The following is a 21053-nucleotide window of genomic DNA, read 5'->3' as shown; positions in this document are numbered from 1 at the left end:
TAGGCAGGACACACCCACTCCGGACCTCAGTTTTTCCAGGCATAAAGAAACATTTATTTTCCCTTTTGTGCATCAAAACATAACATCGACAAGTAAAGTGGCAACCCACAGAATGGGAGAAAATATTTGTGAATCACGTACCTGATAAAAGATTAATAACCAGATTATATAAAGAATTCCTACAAAAGAAACCATCAACAAAACAAGAAAGCCCACTGCATGGGAGAACATATTTCCCAATGCTATTTCAGATAAGGGTTTAATCTCCAAAATTTACAGAGAACTCATACAACTTAACAAAATGAAGATAAACAACCCAATCAAAAAATGGGCAAAGGACCTAAATAGATACTTTTTGAAAGAGGACATACAGAAGGCCAAGAGACCTATGAAAACATGCTCAAAGTCACTAATCATCCGAGAGATACAAATCAAAACAACAATGAGATACCATCTCACACCTGTCAGAATGGCTATCATCAAATCAACAAACGACAAGTGATGGCGAGGATGTAGAGAAAAAGGAACCCTCTTGCACTGCTGGTGGTAATGTAGACTGGTGAGCCACTGTGGGAGACAGTATGGAGTTTCCTCAAAAAAACTAAAAATGGAACTCCCATTTGACCCAGTAATTCCACTTCTAGGGATATATCCCAAGAAACCAGAAACACCAATCAGAAAGGATATATGCACCCCTATGTTCATAAAAGCACAATTTACAATAGCTAAGATTTGGAAACAGCCTTAAGTGCCCATCAGCAGATGAGTGGATTAAAAACTGTGGTACATCTACACAGTGGAATACTACACTGCTATAAAAAAGAAGGAACTTTTACCATTTGCAACAGCATGGATGGAACTGGAGAGCGTTATGCTAAGCGAAATAAGTTAGTGGGAGAAAGATAAATATCACATGATCTCACTCATATGTGGGATATAATAATTAACATAATTTGATGAACAAAAATAGATCCAGAGACAAATGGCAGAGGAGGTGGGGGCGGGGGGATTAGAGAGCAACCCAAGGACTTGTATGCATGCACGTTAGCATAACCAATGGACACAGACACTGGGGCGTTAGGGGCTTGCCCAGGGTGGGAATGGCTGGGGTGGGGAGGTCAATTGGAGAAAAAGGAGACATATGTAAAACTTTAAACAATAAACAACAACAACAAAAACACGAACAAAAAGAATTCCTAAAACTCAACCACAAAAAAAAAAAACCACAATTCAAAAATGAAGTAAGGACTGTACCAAAGATACAGACATTTCTCCAAAGATATATACAAATGACCAATAATCACATAAAAAGATGCTCAATATCACTGATCATTAGGGAAATGAACATCTAAACTACAGTGAGATACTACCTCACACCCATTACAAATGGCTACTATCAAAAAACAGAAAATAGTAAGTTGAGGAGGATGTGGAGAAACTGGTACCCTTGGGCATATTGTGGGAATGAAAAATGCTTCAACCATTATAGAAAACAGTATGGTGATTCCTCAAAAAGTTAAAAATGCAATTACCATGTGATCCAGGAATTCCACTTGGTATATACCCAGAAGAATTGAAGATGGTCTCAAGGAGGTATTTGTACACCCACGTTCCCAGCATTATTCACAGTAGCTAAAATGTGGAACCAATCAGGTGTCCATCAACAGATGGATAACAAAAAATGTACATGCCATGAAGTCTTATTTGATCTTAAAAAGGAAAGGAATTCTGACAGTTTTACTAGAGGAAAAGAGCTGTGGAGATGAATGGTGGTGATGGTTGCACAATATTATGAATGCATTTAAAACAATTGAACTGTACACTTAAAAATGGTTAAGATGGTGCATTTTATGTTACATGTGTTTTACCACAATAAAATCTGGGGGGAAAAGTTATACTAGTCACTCATTTTGCATGCATAACCTTTGCCATAGCTGAGTCCCACCTGTTCTGTATTTGAGCTTACAGAAGTGCTAAAAACAGTCTCTACTGCCAGAATCCACTATGACTTCACCCACAAGCTGTCAGCACAGAGCAGGGCACACAATAGGTGCTGGGTGAATGATCACCAAAACCCCGGCCCCAGGCAGGTGACAGGAGATCAGTCCTCTGGGAGGGAGTGGCAGGGCCCCAGATTGGGGCAGGCTGGCCAAGCTGGAAAGGGCACGGACTGGAGCCTGTAAGGGAGGGAATTCATACAGGCAGGGGCAGGCAGATGGGGAGGCTGGCACAGGTCCAGCTGGGCATTAGAAGGGCGGATACATCGGAAATACACTTGTTTCCTGCCAGGGCACACTGGACAGGCTCTGCACCAGCCCCTGGAACCTTCCAGCACCCAGCCCTCCAATGGTCTCCAGAGTGGGTGGGCTTCAAGGGATCACCCCATTCTCCCGCCTCTCATTGCTCCCTTCCCCTCCCCAGCAATCAGTGGGCCTGGGAGCCACACATGCTCAACCTGGCATTATTTCCATAATTGTATAAGAACCATTTTTGTCATTAAAAAGCCACACCATACTGAGATTTGTTGAAAAGCAAACCCATAGGCAGACTACTTCCTCCCCAAATGCCCGTCCCAGTCTTACTCCTCTAACTTTTCTTCCCATCATTTGCCCTTTAATTTTGTTTAAAGTGCTTTTGTTCAACAAATTTTTTTTGAAAAGTTTTATGTAGCTAAACCATTCTTTTCCTTTATAGCTGATAACTTGTATACATTGCAGGAAGAGCCTGCACAGTTTTAAGATTATAGCAATATACTCCTATATTTTCTTCTACCAATTTTATCATATATATTATATACTAGGTTCCCAGTGCACAAATTCGTGCACCTTGAAAGGAACTGTGGGCTGTGAGGCTGCGGTGGGCACAGGCCTGGGTCTCGGCCCATCCTCCGCACCCCCACCCGGCCCCTCTTGCCGTGGCCCCCAGTCCCCTGTCTGCTGGCAGCCCCGCTCCCACCATTCCCACATGCTCACGGCACTGGCCCTGCTCGCACCTGCTGACGGCACGGAGTGATTGGTGCTGGCACCGTCAGTGGGTGTGAGTGGCAGCTGCTGCCCCAATTGCCCCTCAGGAGCAGGGGGAGGTAGAGAAGTCCTCAGGGGTGATTGGGGCTGGCAGCCGCCACTTGCACCCACTGATGACACCGAGCGATCGAGGCCAGCACCAGCAGCAGGTGTGATCGCTGGGTGGGACTGCGGTGCGCGGGAGCAAAGAATTTTTATTAACCACCAGAGGCTTGCCCCGATGACAGCGACCGGTGCCCGGTCTTGGTCTGGCACTCCTGCTCACCTGCTCCACCATCCTGCCGCAGCCGATGCCCACCTCATTCTGTGTTCTGCCGCCTGCTGCCACTGCCCACCATGTTCCGTGCATGCCCCCTGGTGGTCAGCGCATGTCATAGTGACCATTTGTTTGGTTGTTCTGCTGTTGGGTCTATTTGCATATTAGCCTGTTATTCTATAGGATAGGTAGAAATGCTCTTTAGTGCATGCACAAGATTTGGATGTAGAAAAACTTTTTAAAATATTTTTTATTGATTTCAGAGAGGAAGGGAGAGAGAGAGAGAGCTAGAAACATCAATGATGAGAGATGATCATTGATCGGCTGCCTCCTGCATGCCCCACACTGGGGATCAAGCCCACAACCCAGGCATGTGCCCTGCCTGGGAATCAAACCATGACCTCCTGGTTTATAGGTTGACGCTCAACCACTGAGCCATGCCAGCTGGGCTGGATGTAGAAAACTTTAATGCATCAGGACTTTATTTTTGTGCATGGTGTGAGGTAGGGATCTAGTTTAATTTTTGCTAAATTATTGCCCAAAGGGCCACACTGCCGTATTATTATTGAAGAGCCCACCTTCCTCTGTAGCTTGGCAACAGAATCAATGCACAGCTTCTGGTCTCTTTTCCACTTCACTGAGCCCCTGCCTCGTCCTGCACCAGCCCGGGACTCCTCGAGTTTCTCTAGTTTGGGAATATGTGAGTGCCTTCCTCTTGATTACTCTGTTTCTCATACACTTCCCTTTCAGGCGAACTTTAGAAGCAGCGTGTCAAGTTGCATTTTTTAACAGCTAAACTTGCACTGGTTGTATGGGTTCGTGTGTGGAGCACACATTTCTTGGCCATGTCAGCCCTTCTCTCTCTGGGAGGTGGACTCTTCTCTCCATGTCCTCTAGTTTTCCTTCATATGAATCCTGCACTTTCCTTATCAGGTTTAATCCTGGATATTTTACAAGCTTTAGGGGGTTGTAATGGGATCTTTGCCCTCATTGTCATTTTCTGTGGTTAGAGCTGCTGTGGAAGAAATTCAGTTTGTTTGACACTCATTTGGCACTCGCCCACCCCACCACCCCCACACGCATTCTTCACCCTCTTGAGGGTTCAAGTGAATTCCCCCCACAAGCATTTCATAATGCACAGGTGACAGGAATGGAGCACCCTCACAGATGAGGAAACTGAGGCACGGAGAGGCGGAGCACCTTCCTAAGGTCACACAACGAGTCCTGCCGCGGCTTCAACACCCAGGCCCCAAGGTGCCTGCTCTCCCCTCCAACCTTCCCACAGGCTTGTCAGATTCTTGTAGGTTCAGGTGCACCAACTGTGGAGCTGCGAGTGGAGAGCAGGATCCCAGCGGCGCCGTGGGGGGCAGGCTGACCCCCACCCCCACCACAGGACCACTGAGGCCACGTACAGACCACAGGCAAGGGCAGAGCCAGGCCACGGGAAGCCTTGTTCCTCCTGAGGAACCCCCCTACATGTGGCTCAGCTCTGCCTGGGCTACCAGGCTCCCCTTCATTCACCAAAGGTCCCCTTTCACCTGCCCCATATGTGCACCCCACACCCCACAGACCCTACCCTCCAAGGTCAATAGGCCGTGGGTTGGGCACCACAGCTCACAGTGCTTGTGAATAGGGGACAGGCTCCGAGAGGAACCCAGTCCCACCCAAGGCCTACATCGGAAGCCTGACAGCACGGCAGGGACCTGCTCCAGCCCAGGGAGGCTCTTTTCCGGGGCAGCATCCCGCAGATAAAAAAGGTTGCCCCTAGGCCACACTCTTTGCCCTCATTCCAGGTCCACAATGCACAAGGCTGGCCACCTGCCCGCCATTCGGCCCACCCACCGGACTGAAGCAGAGGAGTGGGCGGGCAGCCAGCCAGGGTGGGAGTCAGCAATCTGTGGTGACCAAGGCAGAGCCGGAGGTACTGAGCACCAAACCACCCCCAACAGCCCCAGAGTGGCGCCTCTGATAATCCTACCAGGAGCCCCATGATTTGAGCTAATCCGCTAATCCCTGGACACCAGGCCGGGTAGGGCTGGGGCAGGCAGGCAGGACCACAGCTTCTCTGAGCCTCAGAGATCCTGGACCAGTGACAAGTCAGAGAATTAGGCCCCACCCCTGCCCTGTGCTCCCTCACTGTATGACCTGCAGGGAGTCACCCTCTTAGCCTCGGTTTCCCCATATGCACCCAAGAGATGCTAGTCCTCACCTCTTCCGGCCAGAGGTGGAAGAAGGTCCCCAAGATCCACTCCTGTTTTTGACCATGGGATCCAAGGGTTTATGGGAAGCTCTAGGCCTGGAAGATTGGCACAGACACTGCTGCCCCCAGACCCCACCCACCTCTCCTGGGTCTGTGGACACTAAGAAGCTTCCCCTGCCCCTCAGTGGGGCAAAGAACCTCCTGCTCTGTTCAGCTCTCAGGCACTGGGCGGGGGCAGTTACCTGGAGCAGGAGGGGTCAGACCTGGGGAAGGAGAGGCGAGGCCAGCCCCTGCCCAGGGTTAGTGAGCTTCTGCCCCCTGTACACAGCCCAAGTCCATTGAGACCCTCAGCTTTGTTGGTGGGTCTAGATGGGAAAGGGGAGGAAGGAGAGGCCTGGTCCACCCCTCAGGGCTCAGAAAGCATAGCTCGCCAGCGACCCCTTCCTTCTGACACTGCCAGCTTGTCACCATCAGTGCCACCAACTAGCCCTGTGGCCAAGTGAGACATCACCTCTGGGACAGGACAGAAGTCCCCAGATGGCCCTTTCCAATGAACACGGATGTGCCAGGCATCATCCCAGGAGGCTCTGAGAGCCTGGGCTTTACAAGCTGAGAGAGAAATAAACCCGACATATAACCAGCACCCTTCACTGAAGGCTCGCCCTGCTGGGCCCGGGGCTAGGGCTTGCTGCATATCCCCACGTCCACTTCTCCCACAGCCCTGTGAGGGAGGCGCAATGGGAGGAAATGAGGGGAAGTGGGCTGCGTGTGGTCACACAACTTGGGAACTGCAGGGAGGAATTTAAGGTTGACTGGCTGGCTCTGGAGTCACTGCTGGTGGCCTGTCTGGGGAAAGAGGAGCTGGTAGGGATTGGGGTCTGTGGCTGTAGGTCCACAGGGAGGGTGAGGCAGGCTTTGGGGCCCCTTCAAGCTGGCCTAGCTAGGTCTTTCCTGTAGCCCCTGTGAGAAGCTAAGGGAACAAACAGTCCACCTCCTGGGCAGAGCTGGGCCAGAGCAGGAGGTCAAAGTGGATACCACCCAAGGAAGGACTTCCTAACAGTTCAGCTCTGCAGGGACTGAGCCCTCTGCCCAAGGAGGTGGCAAGCCCAGATCAAGCTGGGCTACTCGAGAGCTCAGAATTCTGTGGATTCTCTAACCCGGCTTCGATGTGGCTCCTTCCTCCTCCTCCCTGAGGGGCCCTCCGCCCTGGACTGTCTATTGAGTGCTATCCATTGGGATGTTGGCATTTATTTGAACACCAGCAGGGACTTCTTCCCTGATCATGTGTCCTACTTAACTCCCTGTCACTTCCCACCCCTGCTTTATTAGTTCCTATAACAGACATTAGTTGATCGGTTTACTATTTTCCTTGTTTGTTGCATGTGAGGTCCCTGAGGGCAAGTACCATGTTGGTCTGCTCCACACTGTGTCCCCAGAGCCTAGCACAGAGCCTGTCATCCAGTTTCGCTCCATAAACACCAACTGGATGAACAGACGGCACACGGGAGGGGTGCTGACACCCCGAAATGCCCACCAGTGGAGCCAGCAGGCTCGGACTCTCGGGATCAAGGAACAAACAAGGACGATTATTAGCAATAGGGCACTGATGTAGCGTGAGGATCATTAAGGATGAGCAGGGCTGGCTTGGCCTGGGCTCCCCCAAGTCCCAAGGGGACACTCCTTGGTCGTTGTCACAGGAGTAGCATTCCCTGGGGAACGTGGTGGCTCACATGGGCAGGAGGGAAACAAGGGCTGGAACGTGGGAGGCTGGGACCCAGCCAATTCCCCCTCTGACCTCAGTTATTCTGTCTCCACAACAGATCTGGCTGATGAGAGGTAGGAAGGGCCCTCGGGGAGGCCGAATGCTACCGCTTCTCATCCAGGAGAATGAGGCACAAAGGGCCGGGCGGTAAGAGAGCGAGCCCCGATCTCCTGTGTGCAGGCAGGCCGAGAGTCCGAGGGTGCTCATGCCACGGGGGCTGACTCGGACAATCTCCACGGTGACGCCACCAGCCTGACATCCAGGACGCTGGACAGAAGCATCCCTGGCACCAGGCAGCCTACCAGGGCCGAGTGTTGGTGCAGGCTGGGCCCAGCTGCCTAGCCCAGCTCCAGGCGTCTTCCTCCCTACAAGTCTCTGCTTATTTAACAGCCATCTCTCTTGTTCCATCAACCCTCCCGGAGCCACCTTTCTCCTCTCTCTCCACCCCCCCCCCCCCCAAACCCCCCTCCACCCCCCTCCACTCCCCTCCCCGCGTCTGAAGGTCTCCCTGTGTGTTTGGATTTCACCTGCCTTACCATTTCCTGTCTTCAGATCTGTAGAGAAAGGCTGGGTATAACCCAAGCCTGTGCCTTCTCTACCTGGGGGTGGGGAGCAGAGCAGGGGAGGGGCCATGAGGACCCCAGGCTCCAGAGTAAAACCAGCTCTGCCTGTTGAGAAACATCAACCTTGTGAGAATCCCATTCCACCAGGGGGCGCTCCCTCCCTAGCAGGATTGCCTGATCATTTATTGCCTAGTTTCTGTTCTAGAATACACCATCCACGGAATGCCAGCTTGCCAAGGGGGAAAGATTCATTGAATATAACCATCAATTGTGAGACACATCCAAATTTCTTAAACCTTTTTTTATAAATCTTTATTGTTGAAAGCATTACATTCTTAGACCTTTTTAAATTTGTTTTTAACTTTGTCTGAGATAGTAGCCTTTGATTCAATCACCCAGGCCCCAAAGTGCTTGTTCTTCCTTCAATATACCTTTTTTTTTTTTAAGGAAAAAATTATGTCTGAGAATTGAGGAAATCTGATAGTGTTTGAAATTGAAATAAAAAGGGGGGGAAACGATTTCTAATGGAAAGAAGCCAGGGCAACTCCGAGCTCCTCTCCTGCATACCTCAGGCTCCCACAGCCAGCCCTTGGCCATCGGTGTCTGCCACCCTCTGGTCCAGGCCCCCCTCCCCAACCTCCATCCCAACCCCTGGCCTCCCAGAACCACTCCTGTCCCTATAGCCCATCCCCACTAGGCAGCCAGAGGGAGCTTTTCAATGAGAGTGTATTGCACCCCCTTATTAAAATGCCCTCAGGATTCCCAAGAGAAAAGAGCCTGGTGTGACCCCGACCCACACAGGGCCTCTCCATGGGTCCTTCTTCCCTCTGCCACTCCCCTGAGCCACCCTGGCCTCTTTGCTGCTCTCTGAAAATGCCAGTTCATCCCCACCTTGGGGCTTCTTCCTGGCCGTTCCCTCTGCTGGAAGACTGCACCCCCGCCCCTCAAAAAAAGGGGGCAGCAGGCACTGGTCTGGAAGCAGCTGTCACAAAGCCCAGGTACCACCATGCACCACAAAAGCACCTGTGACTGTAAGCTGAGCATCTCCCCTTCTCGAGTCCCAGGCTGCTGCCTTGGGCACTGGACTCGTGAGGGACGTGCATGACCCCGGGGGATCTGCTCTCTGAGCCCAGAGCACGGATGCTGGTGGTGCTGTCCCCTTGGGGAGCTCAGCCACACAGAATACCCAGCAGCCCCCATATCCTCTTGGGCCCCTTGGCTGACTAGTAGGAGGGCCCCACCTGCCAAGCAACTCCCATTGCCCACCCCTTGACCTTTGTCCCTGCAGTGGCCCCCTTTTATTTTTCCAAAGTGAAGAAGTTGGAACTTGAACTTACATAGAGTTAGGCTTAGTAGATTATGGAAGTATTCTTTTTCTTTTTTTAATCCTCACCTGAGGATATATTTCTTGTTTTTTACTGATTTTTAGAGAGGATGTTTAGAGAAACATCCATGTGAGAAAGAAACATCGATTGGTTGCCTCCCAAATGCGACTCAACCAGGGATTGGTGCATTTTCTTCTAGATCATTTGGCACAATCTGGGTATGTGCCTTGACTGGGAATCGACCCTGCAACCTTTTGGTGCACAGGACGATGCTCCAACAAACTGAGCCACCCAGCCAGGGCCCTGCAGTGTCCTTGCCTGACACCATCCCTTACTCCCCACCACCTGCCAATCCAAGACCTATTTGCCCTTCCAGACCCCTGTCAAGACCCACCCAGCATTGAATCCACAACGAAGCCTGGTTACCCAGAGCCAGTGGGATCCACTGCCCCTTCCAGCATCTTCACCAAAGGCTGGGGGCTCACAGACAGGGTCTGCAGTCCCTGTCGGGAGGGAAACTCCAACAGCCAGCCAGGACCAGCGAATAGAGGACACACATCCCCAAATGAGGGAAAACACAGTGAGATCAACCTCCGAAGATCTCCCAGGGGAGGCATGCTTTGAGCTAATAGTTATGAGTATTTATTGGACAAATAGTTACCCAGCACCTGCAATGTGCCAAGCACCCCGCCAGGGGTGGGAACCGTAAACACGGCAGACCTTGTCCCGCCCTGGGGGAAGAGGACTCAGTGACAGACATAAATACTGAGATTAGAAGAAAGCAGGGCAGGGCTTAGAGAGGGCAGGAGGTTGGGCATTGAGGGGATGTTTGAGCAGGGCCTGAAGGAGAGGCCATTTGATGGACCGGATGCCTCTCTCAGAGAAGACAGCAAACACAATGGTCTGGGTGGCTCTGGGCTTAAAGGCTTCCTCCTCCTGAAAGCCATCTTGGATTGCTTCTCCTGGTCCCCAGTGCATCTGCACACTATTCCGTGAGCTTCACCTGCCTCACCCTGGATGCTTGTGCTCAATAAGATCATCTGGAGGATAAATGGATGAGAAGATGAATTCACACAACAGAGGAGCGATCTGTGTCCCCAAGGGGAGATGGCTGGGTGCTCTGACTCTGATGTCCCCAGTGCCTGGGACAGTGCTTGGCATACAGCAGGTGCTCAGTAAGTGGTGCCAGAAATATGGAAGTGGTGCCAGAAAATAAGGTCAATGATGGCTTCTCTCTGAGGACAAGGCTTCCCCAACTCCCCTCAGTGCCCTGGCGCCCCATCTCCTGGTGGAGAGACACCCACCCTCAGTCTATCAGTGGGGTCATGACCCCTCAGCCCAGCAGGGCCCAGGAGAATGTTTCTGCTCCCCAGAGATAAGTGGCTGCTCCTTGCTCTGATTGTTAGCAGTACATCAGCAGGGGGAAACTGGAGGCCTGGCCTTCCTGCTCCTCTCGAGAGCAGCTGGCAGTGGCCCTAGATCCTGGAGAAGGTGACCCTCGTGGTTGGTCTACAAGGAATTGCAGCGACAGACCATCTGCACATCACATGAGGGAAGCTTGAACGCCAAGGTGATGGGTTGTGTGGGTGTGAGTACCTGAGAGACTGGATGAGTGAGGGTGTGAGTGAATATGAGGGTGTGGGTGCATGTGTGCACGAGTGCACAGGAAGGCAGAAAAATGATCTAGAAAAAAATGCACCAAAATGATCTCTGAGAGAGAGAATCCAGATGGTTTTTATTGGCTTCTGTGCTTTTCTGTATTTTCCTAATTTTCTATGCTCAGCCTGTGCTACTTTTAGAATCAGAAAAGAGCTAAGATAAGTCTTTAAAAAAAGAAAACGTCATTCTTTAAGGCCATGGGTGCAAAAGGCAGAGAACAGACGAAAAGGAGACAGGTGTAGCTCTGCAGGCACCTGGGCCTGGGCAGAAGGACAGAGTGCTGTGGGGTGACCAGAGAGAGGCAGGGCCTCCAACCCCGCTTCCTCACACCCAACTCCTGTGTGAAATTGCCTTCTTTGCCCCATTGGGAATCTCAGCTCCTTCAGACCCGGATACCCCAGAGTTATCTGCCTGGTATTCAGGTAGGGCCTGGGCCAGGAGGGGCTGGGTGTGGGCAGCCTGAGAGACAGGTGGAACATATGTTGGCTAAGCCCAGCCCCACCTTTTGTCCTGGGGCCTGAGATTCCACATCTTGGGTGCCTGGTGTCTGGAGGGGCTGCCTACAAGTTCAAGCTTGGTGTCCAGAGACAAATCTCCATGATGCGCTACAGTTGGGGTAAGAGGTAGAGTGCAGGCTCTACAATTATTTTAAGTGCCTACAACGTGCCAAAACTGAAATGCAGTAAGACTGTTGTAAAGGGCTGGGTCTATTGAGAGAGGGCTCCCAAGTCCCGGAATCAGGAGGAAGCTCCCCAGAGGTTGGCATGTCCTGACCATGTCAAGATCTTGGGACTTAAAGGGGACCCTGAGTCTCCCTCCAGGTCAGGGCTGTGCAGAGAGGCCTGGATATTGCCAGCCGCCTCCTCTCGCCTTCCCTCACCTCGGCTTTCAGAGGAAGCTGGCCCTGCCAACACCTCCAGTGGCCCCCAGAGACAATACATCTCTGTGAGACAATACATCTCTGTTGTTTATGGTGCTTTGTTACAGGGGCCCTAGGAAACGGATGCGGGGATGATACTGGGGTATAGCATGCAAGTGTGTTTTGGCCTCACTAATCCTGGCTCCTGGATGACCCCTTTACCTAAGAGCCAAACCTTGGAGGGTTTGGTTCTCCGCAGCAGAGAACACGGTGCCCCTGGGAGGAGGCACTGCCAACAGGGGGCGAGTAGAGGGAAGCCGGCTTGCAGGCTGGAAACGTGAAAGGGAGAAGCCGTGGAGAGAGATGCGGAGCCCCACATTGGCCCCGCAGGGCTGAGCCTTGGCCTGGGTAGAAGGGGCCATGGAAAACACGAGTCACAGAGACCTCCAGGAACCCAAGCCCGCAGTCCACCTCCTGCCGCTCCGGCAAGCCCCCGCCGAGCGAGCGCGGCGCTGTGGGTACCATGGCACAGCGGCGGTGGCCGCTCTGGCTTTCCGCAGGTCGCAGGGCAGGTGTCCAGAGTCCGCACGTTCCCCAGAACAGGATGGGGAGCTGCCGAGAGGGCTGGTAGCACAGCAGAGGCCTTGGCAGGTGCCTCTGGGTCAGAGGGGGACAATGAGCTCAGAGATGAGGAGGAACTCCAAAGCCAGACCGTGGCAGAGCCAGGCCAAGGTGCCACCCACCACACTCCCAGGTCTCCCTCGCACAAGGGCCAGCCAGGGTATAAACACAGGATTCTCTGCGGTGACAGTGATGGGGGACAGACACATGGCAGGGGCCGGAGACAGGCAGATGGCTGCTGGTCTCACTCTTGTGGGAGACTGAACCAAGTTCCACAGCTCACCCCAGCATCGTTACCCAACCACTACTTCACCTATCTCGGGCCAGAGAGCTGCAGCCCATGTCCTGTGGGAGGGACTCTCCTCCCTGCCCCCTGCCAGGGGCAACTGACCCGATCAGAGAGACAGCCTGGTGCCTAAGGGGGCGAGGGACACAGCCCAGACTCATGGACTCCAACATCAGTGAACATTTATTTTCTTTTCTAGGCCTCCGGTGAAGAAGGTCAACGTCACCACACAGGCAGAGCGCCGACAGCCAGGGGAAGTAGCATATCCTCTGGGCCTGGCAGGGGTGTGCCAGGGACAGACAGGACCTGGCCGTCCTGCCAGAGGACAGCAGAGAAGGCTGCGCCGCCTCAGCACCTGACGTGAAAGCCCTTCTTCACAGAGCGCAGAGGGGCGACCTTCAGAGGCTGGGAGACCTGCTTCAGGGAGGAGGCGGCCGGCCGGCGTGGGCATTGCCGATCTCTGCAGGCTGTGCCTGGATGCCTGGGACAGGACTGAGCGGGCCGACTGGGCCATGGAGGCTGACTAGGGCCGCTGCAAGGCAGAGGAGGACTGGAGCCCCGGGGAGGCAAACCTGTTGGCCATGAACCCAGAGCCCGAGGCTGATGAGAACAAGGAAGAGGGGGAGGAGATGTTCGTGTGCAGGCTGGCCGTCTCCTTGCTAGGATGCAGGTCCTTCGAGACATTGTGGGTCACCGTGCGGATCAGCCGGCCATGCTGGTCTATGACCTTATGTATCATGAAGTCAGGCTGGTGGGTGGGTGCCAGTTCGTTGAAGTACAGGTTTTGGTAGACCTGAGGTGAGAACTGTGGGGAACAGAGCAGGGCGTGTGGGGACAGGCAGGGGGCATCTGGACCAAGAGCAGGCTCGCAAGCAGGATGGGCCTGGGGTCCTTCCAGGCCAACGAATCTCCAGGTACTCTGGTTGTCGCTGATGGCCACAGCCTGCTGGGCCCACAAGCCACTGTGCTGAGGCCCGTCAGCCCTCCTCTTGGTGCTGGAAGCCCTCCTGTGAGGCTGGTCCTGGGCTGTCCCCACCTTGGAATGAGACCTCAGGCTGGACCCTGAGTGGGGCTCAGGTACAAGGAGCTCCCAGCGTGCTCCCACACCTGCCATTAGCACTCGCCAAGATGCACTTGGAGTCCCACCTCCAGGAGAGGGTAGGGAGGCCAAACGGTCCCTTTTCTCCTTGACCTTCCCCCAGCCCGGGGCAGAGAGCTATCTCACTTATTCTGAGTCCCCACCACAGAGGCTGGGCGCTCCCATAATGCCCCTCTGGCAGATGAGGAGGGAGAGGCTAAGAGAGGCTGGGATCTGCCCGAGTAAGAGACAGGATGGGGCTCAAAGTGGGTCTCTCCCAAGTCTCCACTCCTTTCTCTCCCCAGGAGAGCCCCCTTCCATTCCCTCTGCCTCTTACTGACTGGGTTCCTGGCACCATCACACCTGTGTCTGCTCAGGAGGAGCCCACAGTGTGGAGACACGCGCGGTAGACACCCTCACAAACTAATAGCCAAACCCTGGGAAATGCTTTGAAGGCGATGAAGGTGCCAGGCCCATGGAGGACATCCTCCCATAGACCCAATGAGGCTTGTCCTCAAGGACAAAACCTGTGTCCATGGTTTCAACCGGAGCCTTGGCAAACAATGTCATGCTGAAATTGTCCTGCTCAGAATCCCATTAAAGGACCCATGTTCCCCTCACCCCACTGGAGGCCCCTGTGGGCACTGATGGAGCCTCCAGCCCCAGCATCCCAGGGAGCGCCCCACCCTGCCGCACCTGGTGCTTCATCAAGCCAAGCTGCACATTGGTGGACAGGAGTCCAGGACTCCGCAACCGCTCCTTGGGCTTGTACGCTGCTCCCAGAATTTTGCTCACCTGCAAGAGTCATGGGCAAGAGTGAAGGCTCAGGACGGAGAGCTGTGGGCCCATCAAATCCCCCCCCCCACCCCACCCCCGTGTCCCCTATCAAGCCTGACCTGCTTGTCCTTGGACTCCCACTTGTGCCAGGTGTTCTCAATATCTTCCAGGGAGCGCTCGCCAGCCCATGGGGACGTCAGGGTTATCTTCTGCAGGTTGGCCCAAGCTTCCGCCTCCGTGTCTGCATTCCCGTTCAGGAGAGCCAGCAGTGCCACCTCCTCCCGCCGCTGGTACACCAGGGCCTCAGCAAAATCCCGCTCCTCCCTAATGTGAGGGGCTTTCCTTCATAAGATGCCCTCCACACCACAAGTCAGGGAAGCCCTCCCAGGAACCCCAAGAGGGTTTCTCCCTCCTGGATCTGATCCTTCTAACCTTCTCATTCCTCCCATACGGCAATATGCCCAGGGCACATCACTGACATTAGCAAAGCCCAGATTAAACTGGTTCCCAACAAGTCCTGTGATTCTTCCCATGACACTGTGCTCTCCCCCGTGGCGGTCTGACACCCCATCCTGACCTTACCTCTACTTCCCCTTTGGAATACTTAAATATCCTCTCCCAGGGAAACCCTGCCTCTGCCTTGTTTGATATCCTCCCGTAGGACTATAAAGACGCATGCCTTGACAGAAGCATAGGAGCCACACGGACTCTATGGGTGCCTGGAAAACTCCTACTTACATGTCAAAACCCAACTCCTAAATCTCTTCTCCTATGAAGTCTTCCTTAGTTAATCCACCCAATCAGAGGACTGTCCTCAGCCATCCCTATTATATATATATATTGATTTCAGAGATGAAGGGAGAGGGAGCGGGAGATAGAAACATCAATGATGAGAATCACTGATCAGCTGCCTCCTGCACACCCCAAACTGGGGATCAAGCCTGCAACTCAGGCATTTGGCCTGACTGGGAATCAAACCACGACCTCCTGGTTCATAGGTCAATGCTCAACCACTGAGCCACGCCGGGCAGGCCCATCCCTGTTCTTAATATCCATCACTTATCACATAGAATAGCAGCCATGAGTTTGCATGTCCACCTCCCCAGTGCACTGGGAGTTATCAGAAGCAGGACTCATGCTTGGATTGTTTGGGATCTCTAGAACCTATTACAAGGCCTGGCAACCAGCAGGGCCTTAATAAATAATTTTTGAATAACCCAAAATTATCCAAGATTTGGTCAGGGATAAGGGTAGAGCATGGGGGGAGGAGGAACCTATAGAGGAAAGAACAGGTAGCAAGCGTTCTGCCTTCCCCGTGACTCAGAAAAAGAATCCAGTGTTTGTTCAGGACCAAAGCCCTGGGCACTCTCCTGCCAGGGCCCTGTGGCCACATAGAGATGGGAAGCCAGCACTGGCAAATCTGAATCTGGCTCTGGGGCCGGGTCCCATCTAAGGATGTGGGTTTTTATGTGGCAAAGTCAAATGCTCAATCTTGCAGCTGAGCTGAGCTGAGCTGAGCTGCAAGAACAGAGCCTCAGGCTCTTAGGCCACAGCTGCCACCTATGGAGCCAAGTTTTCAGCAGGTCCCCAGCCTTTGGCCTTCCAGGGCTTTCCCTGAATGTGCCCAGCACCACCCAATGCAGGTGAGGTTGCCTGGGACCTGGAGAGGCTCCCAGCACTCCCTCCCTGGGCCAGAGGAAACCAGGTAACTCACTGCAGCCCTGGATAGATCTTCTTGGAGGCATGTATGGATTCACTCTTTTTCTTTAAGCTTTTATGAAGTTCATCATCATCAAGATTCTGGATATCCTTCAGCCTGCTCCAAACTTGCAGGCCAAATGTCCCTGTGATTTAATCAGACCCAACTCAGTGACAATGACTGCACTAGCCTCCCCGACTCTGAACCTCTGCCCCTCTCCTTCCACCCTCGAGTCAGTCAGCAATCCCTTACGCCTGTCCCACACTTCCTGATGCCCACCATATGCTGGTTACTCAACAAATATCTGAAGGAATTAGATGCTAGCCCTAGTATATACTTGGAGCTCAGGCCTAAGGCATCCTGCCCCACATGTAGGAGAGAGTACTAGGGCAAGGACTGAGTGATCCTCAGTTGGGTTTCAAGTAGCTCATGTATGAAATGGCAATGATACAAAATGATCAGGGGTACCAGACATGGGGCTGGGGAGAAACAGGCCTGGAGTAGAAAGCAGGTAGTGAGCACAGAGAAACATGAGTCCTACTACTTCTGGGCAGGAGCAGAGTATAGTAGTAGGCCATTGCCCTGCTGCAGACTTTTTTTAATTAAGAAAAACAAAACAGGTATGTTACAAAACCGTATTTCTATAAAACCATTGGAGAGCTGTAGAAGCAAAGAAAATAGATGAACTAAAATTACAGAAAGGAAAATGTATTTCCAAGAAGAACTGAAAGCAGGACCTGCTTTCTTTCCTGGGAACATTTTCTGAATCAGGACTCAGGCAGGGTGAGAATCAGGCTCAGCTTAGCAGAAGGAAGCTACTGGAAGGAAGAGAAAGCAGCAGAGCCTCTGACAGCCCTTCTGGCTGGCATGATGGATTAAGTCCAGGGGAGTTCCAAATGCATAGTTCTTTTTCCCACCGGACGTTGACTTAGTACTGGGGGAGATGAGAGTCTGGGGTTAGGCTAGAAAGACAGAGTGAGATCACTGAGAGACAGTGTCCCACTGGAGGAAGAAGCCTGTAACAAACACAACAGACTTCACCCCAGAGACCACTGAAGACGGAAGTAAGCTCAATCTACCTAAAGACGCAGTTCAGTCCCAACCCAGCTCAGTTCCTGGTTGCGTTGGGATGAGCAGCCCTATACACAGAAAAGAGCAAATGTAATGGAGGAAAATCATTATCAACTTTGCTCTCTATGGTCCTTTATACAAAGTTCAGAAAAGTTTTATTTTGAAGTATTTCTGTTTTGGGGGGTTTTAATGCATATGACATGTGAAAAGATAGGAAAATGTAACCGATAATCAAAAGAAGAAATAGGCATTAGAATCAGACCCACAGATAATTCAGACATTGGAGTTAGCAGAAAAACACTTTAAAATAACTATTGTAAGTAATGTTAAATAAAATAAAGGAAGGTAGAACAAAATGGAGGAAGAAAAGGGGGGAGAATTTCAACAGTGAATTGGAATCTATAGAAAAGGACAAAATGAGTATTCTAGAGCTAACAAATATAAAAATACAAGAATTGATCAGATAGATTTAATAGCAGTCTGCATATAGGAGAGAGAATTAATAAACTGGAAGGCAGGTCCGTGGAAAAGATCCAAACTGGAATGGAGAGATTGAAGAAAAACTGGAGATGAAAGTTTCGGTGGAGAGAGTCACAGACGTGATGGCCATAGCGTCAGAGTGTGTGCCTTGGATGGACGGGTATAGAGTTAAAACTAATGGGAAAGCTAACAGCCATGCCTGCAGGTCTGATATGTGCATCTCCAAGTGTGCTTGCAGCCAAAGGAAAGAAATTCAAAGAGCAGCTAATGAAACCAGAGAAGCTTCCCATATATATACTCCACCACCTCTCCAGTCTAACTATGTTGAAGAGCAGCCTGGAAACGTACAAATGGGCTTTGTCTCCGTCCGCACTACAACTGGTTGTTATATTAGCCAGTGCAAGGATGTTTATTTGAGTCTTTGTGAAATATGGGATAATGGAGACAGTTCAATTTGGAAAAAGATGCATTATGTTTATCTGCAGATTCCACCATGAGAGTTTCTTCTGGAAATTGCCGTGATTACAGTTTCAGGATTGGTAGGCTTGGTTTCAGCAAGAAAAGGTTCTAGATTTAAGAAAATTGCTTATCCATCGGGGCTGGCTACTTAAGGAGCACCTGTTTGTTACCCAGTTCAGTCCATAACAATTGCAAAGGTAACCTGGGGAAAGGCATATGGTATGAGCCAGCAAATTTATGAAGCAGTTAAATCATCGTACACACAAAAACAACAAAAAAAGAGTCACTTCCTGAACCTAAAGGAAAAACTAAGCTGGGAAGTTATGCTGCAGTAGAAATACCTGTGAAAACAGCTCACGACCTGAAATACTCAACGGCTTTGTCAACAGAACTCAGTTCTGAAACGAAGACCAAATCAGAGTCCACTTCAGGTGCTACACAGCTTATGCCTGTCCCCAAGCTCGAGGATCTCAGGCAGTCCCACCCGGAAGATGTAGACATGTACAGCACTAGAAGCTGAAATAGTGTACAGAGAGAACTACAAGATGTGTGAAATTTCAAATAATAATGGGGAGGGGATCATGTCATGAGTATTTGTGACACATACAGCATAACAAAGCAAATGTATCTCCCTTTCATCTTCTAATGTATAGTTTGACCAATCACGTAAGTGATTAAAACACAAACAGCAAATACAATCCAAATGATCTACACTAATAAAAGAGAAACATGCAAATTAACCATCACTCTGCTACATCCACAAGCCACGCCCACCAGCCAATCAGGAGCGAGTATGCAAATGAACCTAACCAAGATGGCGGCCAGTCACGGAGCTGGAGCAAGCAGGAGGCTTGGGTTGCCCCCGGCAATGGAGGAAGCCAAGCTTCCTGCCCTGGCCGGCCCTGGTCTCCACTCAAGGCTACAAAGTTTCAATTATAGAAGATAAATAAATCCTAGATACTTGCTTCTAGCCGGCCCTGGCCTCCGCTCAAGGAGGTGCTGAAAAAAAGAAAAAGAAAAAATGGAGGGGCTGGGACCTTGGGTCGCTGGGGGATGATCAGGCCAGGATGGGATGGCAGGGACCATTGGGGGTGAGCAGGCCATCAGTGGGGGTCAGTTGGAGGTGATCAGGACAACGGGGGAGCAGTTTGGAGTGAGCAGGCCAGCAGGGGGGCAGTTGGGGGTGAGCAGGCCAGCAGTGGGGGCATTCGGGGGCGAGCAGGCCGGTGGCAGGGGGCAGTTGGGGGCGAGCAGGCTGGAAGGCAGAGTGGTTAGGGGCAATCAGGCAGGCAGGTAAGCAGCTGGAGCCAGCAGTCCCGGATTGTGAGAGGGATGTCCGAATGCTGGTTTAGGCCCGATCCCTGTAAACCAGCAGTAGGACAGCCTTCGAGGAGTCCCAGGTTGGAGAGGGTGCAGGCCAGGCTGAGGAACACCCCCACCCCCGTGCACGAATTTTGTGCACTGGGCCACTAGTATTAAATGATTGGCGAAGAGACAGAGGTAATAGTATTAGGATGTATTTGATGACTGAAGGGTGTTTATAAACAAAAATATAGAGTAAATATGGGAACACTTATGAGACTAAGATCTGAAAAATATATGTATGTGTATATCTCAGTGCTTATACACACATATACTTGCTTTAGCTTTTTCTAATTAATATCAGCTAAATTAGAATGGTTTGTGAAAGGATATGTTCCCTGTCCTCTTTTTTCATTTCCTAGAGCTGAAATAAAATATGCATATTTTGCCCTAACTGGTTTGGCTCAGTGGATAGAGCGTCGGCCTGTGGACTGAAAGGTCCCAGGTTCGATTCCGGTCAAGGGCATGTACCTTGGTTGCGGGCACATCCCCAGTAGGGGGTGTGCAGGAGGCAGCTGATAGTTGTTTCTCTCTTATCGATGTTTCTAACTCTCTATCCCTCTCCCTTCCTCTCTGTAAAAAATCAATAAAATATATATTTTTTAAATATATATGCATATTTTATTACAAAAAAAAGAAAGAAAAAATGGAAAGAACAGAGCATCCGTGACACGTGACAAAGTCAAATGTTCTGATATACACGTAATTGGAACCACACAATGAGAGGAGAGAGAGAATGGGCAAAAGAAATATTGAAGAGATAATATCTGAGGATTTTTCAAAATGAATGAAAGACTCCAGATTAAAAAAGATCAGTGAACTCCAAGGAGGATAAATACAAATGAAATCACAATTTGGCACATCTTAGTCAAACTGTCCCCCCAAAAAATAAAAAGCAGTCAGAGAAAAAAGAAAAATTACCTTCAAAGTATCAACTTACAACTGACTTTTCAAGAGAAAACAGAAGACAATGGAATGGTCTTTTTTAAGTACTGAAAGAAAATAAACTGTCAGCTGAGAATTCTATGTCCAGTAAAATAATAAACTTTTAAGGCAAAATAAGGACGTTTTCAGAAAAATAAGAGCTTAAAGAATTTATCACTAGCCCTGGCCCGTTTGGCTCAGTGGATGGAGTGTCGGCCTGTGGACTGAAGGGTCACAGGTTCGATTCCAGCCAAGGGCACATGCCCGGGTTGTGGGCTCGATCCCCAGTAGGGGGCGTGCAAGAGGCAGCTGATTGATGGTTCTCTCTCATCATTAATGTTTCTATCTCTCTATCCCTCTCCCTTCCTCTCTGAAATCAATAAAGAAATATATATGTTAAAAAAAAAGAATTTATCACTAGCAAATCAACTCTATAAGAAATAACAAAGGGAGTTCTTCAGACTAAAGGAAAAGGATTGCAGACAGAACCCTGGCACTTCAGGAAGGAACGAAGAGCAGGAGAAATGGGAAATGAGAGGGTAAATATAACTGCTCACAGGAGCGTTAATGACAGTGCCTTGCTGGAAGGGGTACCATCTGTAGTAGTAAAACATATGGGAGCATTAGCACAAACAACAGGAAGGGGAGT

At 50.9% G+C, this 21053-nt stretch overlaps 1 pseudogene; it reads left to right on the top strand.

The window, feature by feature from the left end:
• The first annotated feature begins 15286 nt into the window (after positions 1-15286).
• Positions 15287-18638, top strand: LOC103285564 (MICOS complex subunit MIC27-like; annotated as a pseudogene).
• The last annotated feature ends 2415 nt before the right edge of the window (positions 18639-21053 follow it).

The sequence above is a fragment of the Eptesicus fuscus genome, chromosome 12 (genome assembly GCF_027574615.1).
Source record: "Eptesicus fuscus isolate TK198812 chromosome 12, DD_ASM_mEF_20220401, whole genome shotgun sequence".
Taxonomy (NCBI): Eukaryota; Metazoa; Chordata; class Mammalia; order Chiroptera; family Vespertilionidae; genus Eptesicus; species Eptesicus fuscus.
This window is presented reverse-complemented; position numbering and strand designations above follow the sequence as displayed.